Raw genomic sequence first — 10,226 nt, forward strand, 5'->3', positions numbered from 1 at the left:
CTAACGCACACCCTACTTGTGGGTCATAACCATGGACTACATTCAACATTATTCCTTTGATCTCCAGCTTCAAACTGATAATCCTGTCTGACACTCTTTTCACCTCTAAAACATTCCTCACGAGCTCCTCCTTCAGGATCACTTCTACCCCATTTCTCTGCCTTTCCACACCATAATAAAACAGTTTGTATCCCCCTCCAATGCTATGCACTTTGCTACCCTTCCACCTGCTTTCCTGCACACACAGTATATCTACCTTCCTTCTCTCCATCATGTCCACCAGCTCTCTACCTTTTCCGTGTCATTGTGCCAATGTTAAGAGTCCCTATTCTCAGACCTGTACTCCTGCCTCTCCTCTTCTGTTTACGAATCCTTCTACCTCCTCTCCTTCTTCGACCAACAGCAGTAGTCCAATACCTGGGCCTCGACCAATCCAGTATAGAATTCGCACTGATGATTTGCAAGTTTAAATTTGCAGACTAGATCATGGACCCTACTGAGCTGGAGCTGTGTGCCATGGTTGTGGAGTTTCCAAAACCAGACAAGAATCCTTCTGGTTTTGTGAATCGGCTGACATAGTATGCCGTTATGCCCGGCACAGAAGTCACTGGCTTGCAACCCCTGTGGCTAGATTCAAAACAAGCTATAGCAGATAAGGTCACATTATGTTTCTTAGCTAAGGTGTTAGGTGGTCCCTGCCCCTCTGCTGTAGGTGTTTGACACATACGACTCAATCTAACACTGTAATTTTTGCCAAACAACCGCCATTTTGGCCACAGGTTACAATTGTGTAATAATGGTAGATGCCAACATGCAGAATATCTGTGCCTTTTAACCCAAAATTGAGACTGACATTTATGGGTCCTAAAGCAGTGCTTCCCAAGGGGTGGGTCGCGAGCATATTTCAGGTGGGTCGTGAGAGACATGGTGAAAAAAAAAAAAAACTTGCTTTTGAGAGTGATATATTGTTGTGGGTTCAAAAGCTTAGGTACTATCTAACCTGGGGCTTTTGTTTTGAAATGCGTGCATGCATGATATGCAGAGGCCTAACCTTGCCATGACAAGCCTTGATTCGCGGGTGGCAGTGTACACTCACTGAAGATAGGTCCACTTGTTAAAAAGATGGCGAAGCGAAAATATGATTCGGACTATGTTAAGTATGGATTTACTTACACTGATGATAAAAATGGACATAAGCCTCAATGTGTGATATGCAGTTAAGTACTGGCACAAGAAAGTATGAAGCCGTCCAAGTTAAAACGCCATTTAGAAACAACACACACCGCATACAAAGACAAACCAGTCGAACACTTTTAAAGACTACTTTGGGACCTGAGGACCACCCAGAAGACACTGCTGTTCTTGTGTTCCAAATGAGAGCAGGCACTATGGGCCTCATATCTCGTAGCTCAACATATAGCAAAGGCCAAGAAGCCAGATACAATAGCAGAGGAGCTCATCTTACCTGCAGCCCTGGACATGGTCAGAGAGGTATTGGGCCAGTCTGCAGTAGACAAGTTGAAGACCATACCGCTATCTAATGACACCATAATGCGGCGCACTGAAGACATGTCAGCCAACACAAAAGAACCGACCTCAGCGCGGATTCAGGCTAGTGTTTACTATGCATTGCAGATGGATGAGTTGACAGATATTGCTAATCATGCCATTTCGCTTGTTTACATGACACACGTGTGGGATGGACATACAAGAGCAGTTTCTATGCAGCCGTGACCTCCTCACGTCTACAAAGGCAGAGGACATTTTCAATGCTATTGATTTGTTTTTGTTTTTGGACTCTGTGGGACTGCGTTGGGACAATTGTGTGGGGGTAACAACTGATGGCGCAGCTTCCATGACTGGAAAAAATGCAGGAGTTGTGAAGAAAGTCCTGGAGAGAGCGCTGAATGCAACATGGACTCACTGCTTTCTTCACCGAGAAGCACTTGTGGCTAAGGATATGGTGCCAGTGCTTGATACAACACTGAAAGATGCCATAAAAATAGTGAACTACATTAAACGGTGCACCAAGAACAGCCGCTGTTTCACACAGCTGTGCAAAGATCTGGGATCAGAGTACGTCCAGTTGTTGTATCATTCAGAAGTTCACTGGCTTTCGAGGGGAAAGGTAATGTCACGCTTTTACAAGCTTAAACACGAAATCGCCACCTTCCTCTCACACAATAACTCCCCGTACACTGAGATGCTCAGTGATGAACTCTGGCTCGTGCGTGGCGTATCTTGCCGATGTGTTCGAGCACCTCAACACTTTAAACGTGTCTGTGCAGGGGAGAGGACAGAACATCTTTGAACAGACTGACAAAGTCACTGACTTCAAAAAGAAGGTGAGGTTGTGGCATAAATCACGTGACTAAAGATAGACTTGACATGTTTCCCAACACTTGCCACGCAGCAGGAGAGCTAAATACAGTGGCCAAAAATGCCCTGAAAATACCTGTCACTGCGCATCTGACCAGTCTACACACTCCCTTTGAGGACTACTTTCCAGAGAAACGCAACAATAGTCACTGGATAAGAGAGCCCTTTGGAATCAAAATGGAAAGCGTTGTGTTGCCAAGCAGCGAGGAGAATCAGCTGGTCGAGCTGTCATGTGACCAGACGTTGAGAAAGAAATTTGATGAGGTAAGGCTCCCCCATTTCTGGTGCAAATACGTGATGTCTGAGTATCCCTCCCTCACTACATTGGCAGTCAAAGCAATTCTACTTTTCACAACAACCTATCTGTGTTAAAGTGGTTTCTCCACTTTGGTACAGCTCAAGTCAAAGCAAAGGAAGAGGTTGGACACTGAACATGATCTGAGAGTAGCTCTGTCTACTATCAACCCAGACATTGAAACTCCACAACCACTCCTATCTCATTAGTTCACTGTAAAATAAAATCTTGCTTACATGTTAAGTGAAAAGAGACTATAAAATATTATCATGTTGTGTTTGCAGTTCTGCATTCAGTTTTATACATATACAGCACCCTGTTGTGTTATTCGACTGTTGTATTTATGTTGTGTTATGCAGCAGTTGTGGTGTTTAGTTTTATTTTTGAGTAACATTTCCTCAATGCAGACAGAAAAATCTGACACAAAGGCTGTACTGACTATGTTTTTAAAAAATGCTTTATAATTTAATAAATTTATTTGAAATCTTGTACTGGTGGGTCGTGGGTTGGAAAGTGGGTCCCAGGGTGATACCAGTTGAGAAACACTGTCCTAAAGGGTTCATAAATGTATCTGCTTACATATGGTACAGAATGGAGCACAAGTCTGGCATTTGTCATAATTATTATGTCAAAAAAGCACATGACCTTCAGATTGAAGTTTGGTTAAACTGGCCCCAGAAAGACTGTTAGGCAATAAATCCAAAAGATTAAATGCTTATAATAACTCAAGTATCACGGTAGCTGCTTTAGCCCTTGCTCATTGTTGTTAACTAGCCTTAGAAGTTTGGGCTTTTCTAGCAGGGAGAAGTTAAGTGGGGGCCAGCTAACTGATGGTATTTTCCCCACCCGTGGCTGCATGAAAAAGGAGTCTGTTCCATGTGGCGGTCTTCCTGCTCTCATACTGCATGCAGGTTGCAACAACCACATTACCAACTAGAGAAATGCATTTCCTGTCATAAATGCGTGTGGATGCTGATAAGCTGAAAGATTGTCCTGAAAATGCCTGAAATCAATTGCTGAAACAGTTGAAAGATGAGAAGAAATGGCTAAAGTTCTTTGTTGAATAATCTGAAGGATGAGATGCAATAAATACAAGTAGGAATGGCCTTGAAGAGCTGAACATTTTGATACCTGAATGGCTTTGCTAGCTGAAAGTATGCTGAACTTATTAAGATGTGAAAATAGTCCAATAGTACCCCACAAAGTAGGTAAAACAAGTAGGTGTGAATGTGTATGTGAGAGAGGGGGAGGGGGAGAGAGACAGAGAGAGGGAGAGAGAGGAGTTATGTAGTGGCATGTCTCAATTGCGCTGCATTTTATGAACTACCAGATGGCGCTCCAAGACTGTGTCATTGACTCAGCACTTTGAGCTCCCATTGACTTGTATTGCAAACAATAAAGCTAAATCAATTAAAAAGTATAAATGGTGTAAAAAAGAAAAATACAAGCAAGGATGTCCTTGAAGAGTTGAACAGATAAATACCTCAATGGCCTGTATAGCTGAAAGTATGCTGGACTTATAAAGTGCCAAAAAAAGGGCGGAAGATCCCAGACTAATAATAATAAATAAGGCTATATGTCTTAAAGGGGAAGGCCTGGCCTGTAACAGTGGTCTCTGTTTATGAACAAAAGCTGCTGTGGGTACCTTCTCTGCCATAGCTCGTTAGCTTTAGCTCAAATCAGAGTGGTAGCAGGTCTGCCTCCTTGGCCCTTTGGGAGACTCTTGGCTCATGCATTGATTGCATGCAAGTAGGAGGTAGGTTGACAGACAGGTAGGCCATCCAGTGGTTTTACTTGGGACAAGTAAAACTATTTGTCAGGCTTTTTTCAGCCCTGTTGCTACCACAGATGGATTTTTTTCTTTATGTTGTCAGTGCATTTAATGTTTTCATTGCTATTGTAGTGAAAAGAGAATTTAAAGATATATAACAAAAAATGCTTCTGAAAATAATCATCAAGCATACCTTTAAGTTAGCGAGATTGCTCATGGAGTAGCATATTGTAGGTGCAGACCCACAACATCTTGATAGAAAAATATAATTTAACCTTTAGAAAAATGCAGATTATTACAGAAAAGCCTCAAGGAGACATCATATGGAAATGTTTGGTGTCAGAAACCAAGCTAATTAAGCCCTCTTCTGAGTTTCCATCTTTTCAGTACCCAAACAGACTGCCCACTAAATCTGCAAGCAGATAGAACAGCAGTAGTGAGATGAATCACCAAAAAAAATAGATGGATCAGTGAAATGTTTGAACACGCACACACACACACACACACACACACACACACACACACAAACACACACACACAGAGACCTCAAGTGCTTTGTCTGAAAAAAGGTCCCATTAGATGATTTAAATTGTCATTCTTATTTTGTTGCCTTCTGCCTTTACTCACTTCCTATTTCCTGTTTCTTCTTCTTGTTTCAGTATGATCTCCTCCTTGGTTACCTCATAACAACTGAATTATCAGCAACTGCTGAGAAACAGGAACGCCTCTGGACATGCAGAATGCCATTTGTGTCAGTCTAGAATTGAATGACAGGAAATTTAAAGTAAAATAAAACGAAAAGGAAACATTCTATTGCTGTGACGTCAGTGAATATGATGCAGTTGAATTTTTTTTTTCCGCTTTGGCCCCAAAAGGAGAATATTTATTCTTTACTGTATATAAAAACTGAAATCTGCTGTTTACAGTTTGAATGGTCACAGAAAGACTTGAATTAATCATTGCCTGGCCAGCATTTGTACCACACACAAACACATCCACAGCGTCCTCTGGAGTGCTACTGTAGTCACTGCACAGTGCTGGTATCCCAGAGGACAAAGAGCGCAGTAGTATTTGCACAGTTTGTCTCAGGCACAGAAAGGTGAAACACTGTCCAGCCCAGAACCACTCACCGACCCTCAGTCATTCCACGTCAATGTCTCACTAACCATAGCTCCATCGGTGAGTCAGAAACAAGGGATAGGCGGACGAGTGGACAAATGGATCACACCGTACAGAAAATAAAGAGGCAGCAGGACAGAGAATTCTGTTTCATTTCCTCTGGACAGCACATAAAGCCCAAGGCTTGTGGATTTCTCTTTCTAACATTATGTGATTGGCTTTTGTGATGTGTGCATTTTGGTGTATTCTTTAAAAGAGGCATTTCTAATCAATCTACAGCAAAGGTATTCTATACAGCAAATACCTTCTTAGTGTTGTCCTAGTGTTGTTCTGTTGTGGGAAACATTTCTAAAATGGAAGTAAATAAACTGAAACCTGTCAAAGCTAGAAGAGTAGAAGAGCACACATTCTTTGCACAAATAGTGACTTTGATCTTGCACAATATTTGCAATATTTTATTATATATTAGGGATCATTTATGATAGTTTAGTCACACAGGTGAAGGTCTTCCAACATGTAAAGATACATCCAACCCTATTTGAAGATGGGGAGACAATGTGAATCTTTTCTAGCTCTATTTACACCATGGGCCAAAATGTTGTCCTTTTCAGTATTTAAATTAATTAATTTCTGTCTATTTGTGAGATACCAATTGCTTGTCTCCATGTCCTGGTTTAAAGGTCTTTCTATATATTCACATTACGATGAGACCGAGTTATCAGTGAATAAAGCAGAAGATGGAAATGGTGCCTAGCATTAATGTCTTTCTCCTTGATTTGAATAAAAGCAACTGTAGCAACTGTTGATTCCCAGAAATAAAGCGGCTCCCTTCATATACAAATTAGAAGTCAGTTAGCTAATCCCTGCAGCTGCAAGGAATTCATTGTCTTGCTCACAGACACTTCTGCAGTGAAGCAGCTTGAACCTGCCATGTGTAGCACAGTTTTCTAATCGCTAGGCCACTCTGTAGAACATCACCACAGGCCTCACTTGATGAGCTCACTCAAGCTGAAACTCAAGGAGCAGATAAGAATGCTCATTTCTTGTTGTCTTCTCTTATTCTAAGTCAAGCATTTTATATTCTTAATGTGTATGTGACCAACCAAGTGGAAGTCAGATACTGTTTATGAAATAAAGTATTTTAAAATCAAATTCTTGGTGGCTGTACTTCCAGTGCCTTCCAGTACTTTTTCATATATCATGTTCTAATTAGATTATACATGCAGATGTACAGAATTATCACAAGGGAACATGGGAGGAAGGTGGTGAGGGGTAGAAGAGAATGAATGGGTAAATCCCAATTCCCTTAATTGCATCTACTTTACCCTCACTTAACTTTTTCTTGTGTCTTAGTCTCGCCTGCATAAGATGTGAGTGTCATGATTCCATTTCTTCTGCTTCCAGTATCATTGCAGCTACGGACTCTTTACCCTAATCAGTGACAACTGTTTGCACCTGTTTTCAGCCCTTTATAGGCAACTTCCTCCCACCAGGAAGCTGCCAGATTGTTTTAACCCATGTTCAAACTTTCCAGCGGTTTTTATTGTGCGTGTTATTCCAGCTATGACCCCGGACTGCCTAACCCTTCTGATTGTGTCTGTATCCTGTGCACCGACTTACATACTTCCCTTATTGACCGTTCTTCTTGTGGATACCTTGGATGTGTGAGTTTGCTGGCTCTGATCCTGGACTGGATTATTGACCTGAGAGTGCTACATGTTGAATGGATAATGTTGACTCCTGCATTGTGTATCGTTTGTTTCTGACCAGTACTCTGATTAAAGAGACAGTGTTCTGCTTTTACTGATCTGGCCTTCTAATTGAGTTCACCCTCAATATTATCTGCAGCTTTACACATTCTCCTCGCTATCAGGGACAACGTGTGAAGAGAGACAAATCAACAAAACACCTTTACAGAGACATGACATGTCCTTTCATCCAGTCTTTCATCTTTAGCGTCTAATCACCAACTGATTTCCAACTGAGATCCACAATTATTCACACGTCTGTGTAAGTGTGACATATACAGTACTAAAAAAAAGGTGTGTGTGTGTGTGTAAGCAAGTGTGTACCCGAGCTGTAGCAGGCAGGAATTGACAGATTGGTAACAGCCTCTCTTCCCAGTATTCACCTGGGTGCTGTCCACATCATTAGCATATATTTCATCGAAATTAAATCAGGCGCACACTGCTGACCTTTTGCCCCCCATCGTGTGTGGATGTGTGCAGACTGGCAGTGATGTATTTGGATTAACCCCCCTTCTGCGCCTCCTCCTCTCACCTCCCCCTGTTTCTGTTCTCTTCCCCAAATCCTTGCCAATATCCAGCTGTCCCCATAAAGCTGTGAAATGACATTGAGCTCTCGTCCTGCGGCTCTGGCATACTGTGCTCAGCTGTCTGGAACCTCAGCTTTGTCTGCAAATCTCTCTCTGTTTGTTTGACTTATCACAGCGAGGGAGCCAGTTTTAATCTTGCTCTTTCTCTATGTGAGAGCCCAACAGACATTGGGAGGAAGCCAGAGTGCCTGGAGAGAATCCATGCAGGCACAGGGAGAATATGTAAACTCCACACAGAAATGCACCCGGAACTTTCTTGCTGTGAGGCAACAGCACTAACCACTGTGCCACTACTCCCCTTTTATCACTTTGTGAATTTACCTTTTCTATTCTAACATCTATATCAGCCCTGCTCCCCACCCCTATCTCTGTCCTTTTCATCCATTTCTAGTGTATCGAAATTGTTCAAAGGGTGGCACACCCTGTCACAATCCTAGACTTGGGATATGTGCATGTTCTGGGGATTGTAGCTTTAATGCTGCTGTTCTAGAGGAAGGTTTGCAGGCCTTTCCAAAGGCTTCTGGTTTTCATATCATAGAGCTAGGGTTGCAACGGTATGAGCTTTTCACTGTATGATAACCATTTCAGAAAATATTACGGTTTCAAGTATTACACAATTACTACTATAATCAGATATGACAACACGGTATACCACTGCAGTCCTACATAAAGCCTACAAGACCTTAGCTTACTGCACTTCCTGTTACTCCTTATGCAGCTGGAATTAAGCCTGCTAGCTGCATTCCACTCTCCCGATTGGCTTGTCTGGATGCAAACTCTAGGTTGGCTACCCACCAGCCAATTCTTTACAACTTGCCTTATTTCTGGCTAGTTACAGACTTGCCAGTGTTGGCCTAGCCTCAGTCCCCACCATCACACCTGAGCTCCAGCCTCAGGTGTCCAGCAGCATACCCAACCCCCAGACAGCCTGCACATAGAGCTTAATTTTTCCAACATCCTCACCAAACCACCACCTCCCAGCATTTTAACCATCAAACCTGAACTTCATCTTGCCATCAAACCAAGTACCAGCCTGCTTCCTTGTCAGCTCATCATGGTCTGGCTAACCCTTTATCTGTTCCCGTAATCCAGTCATCCAGCATTCAACCTGCCTTTAAAAAGAGACACAGTCCCCATCGCTTGCCTACACACCTGAGTCACAGCTTCTCACTGTCCTCAAGCATCTGGTTCCCAGCATCTCCTCAAGTCTCCTGTCTATAAACCACTACACACAGACACACATTTGATGAGAATCAATAATACTTTTGAATGTACACAAAAATCTTAATGCAAAAGTTGCATTTTTTTTATTAAGCTAAAACATTTGTTTTTAAGATTGGAACTATTGTGTACTGTACATCATATCATTATCCATCAGCAGCAAGGTTGCATCACAATAACTATATTTTTAAGTAAAAAATAAACTTAATTTAAAATTCTCCAGTTCCAGCTATGCTTAACTTACCATTAGAAAATGTCATGGGAATTCATCCACTAGAGATTTCAGTCTCAGACAAAGGTTCTTCCAAATGAAATATATAATACCCAAAGTATTGAAATACTGCCTAAAATCTAGCCACAGGGGTTGCAAGCCAGTGACTTCTGTGCCGGTCTCAAGCCCGGATAAATAGAGAGGGTTGCGTCAGGAAGAGCATCCGGCATAAAAAACATGCCAAATTTAAACATGCGAATCATCAGTGCAAATTCCATGCCGGATCGGTCGAGGCCCAGATTAATTCAACAATTCATATTCAACTCTACAATATGTTTTTTCTTTCCATGGTCAATCCAGGAGCCCCAGCTACTGTCTTTAACTGTAAGAGGACACTACTTGTCTCTCCTCTGACCAAACTGTTCATATACTTCACCTGTTCCTTACAGTACCGCAATTTATGCAGTGAAACTTTGTCCCTATTCAGCTAACATTGTTATGATCCTTAACAGAACACAAGGGTTAAAAGAGTCCTTAAGCAAACACTCAGAGTCGTGAAGCCTCCTGGAGATCGAAGGGGTAATGTTGAATGTAGTCAATGGTTATGCCCCACAAGTAGGGTGTGAGTTAGAAAAGAAGGAGAGATTCTGGAGTGAGTTAGATGAGGTGATGGAGAGTATTCCCAGAGGGGAGAGAGTGGTGATTGGGGCAGACTTCAGCAGGCACGTTGGTGAGGGGAACAAAGGTGATGAGGAGGTGATGGGCAGGTTTGGTGTTAAGGGAAGGAACCTAGAAGGACAGATGGTGGTGGACTTTGCTAAGAGGATGGAAATGGCTGTAGTTAACACCTATTTCCAGAAGAGGGAGGAACATAGAGTTACATATAAGAGTGGAG

At 42.2% G+C, this 10,226-nt stretch overlaps 1 protein-coding gene across 3 annotated transcripts in view; it reads left to right on the top strand.

Annotated features, from left to right (window-relative positions):
* Positions 1–8,142, top strand: part of cnih3 (cornichon family AMPA receptor auxiliary protein 3) — a 193,073-nt gene extending 184,931 nt beyond the window's left edge. For all 3 annotated transcript variants that reach the window (XM_020617538.1, XM_020617536.1, XM_020617535.1), the window contains one exon: positions 5,105–8,142. The gene's annotated coding sequence lies outside the window, so the exon portion shown is untranslated. The remainder of the gene's footprint in view (positions 1–5,104) is intronic.
* Positions 8,143–10,226: the final 2,084 nt, after the last annotated feature.

The sequence above is a fragment of the Monopterus albus genome, unplaced genomic scaffold, assembly GCF_001952655.1.
Source record: "Monopterus albus unplaced genomic scaffold, M_albus_1.0 scaffold191.1, whole genome shotgun sequence".
NCBI classification, from domain to species: domain Eukaryota; kingdom Metazoa; phylum Chordata; class Actinopteri; order Synbranchiformes; family Synbranchidae; genus Monopterus; species Monopterus albus.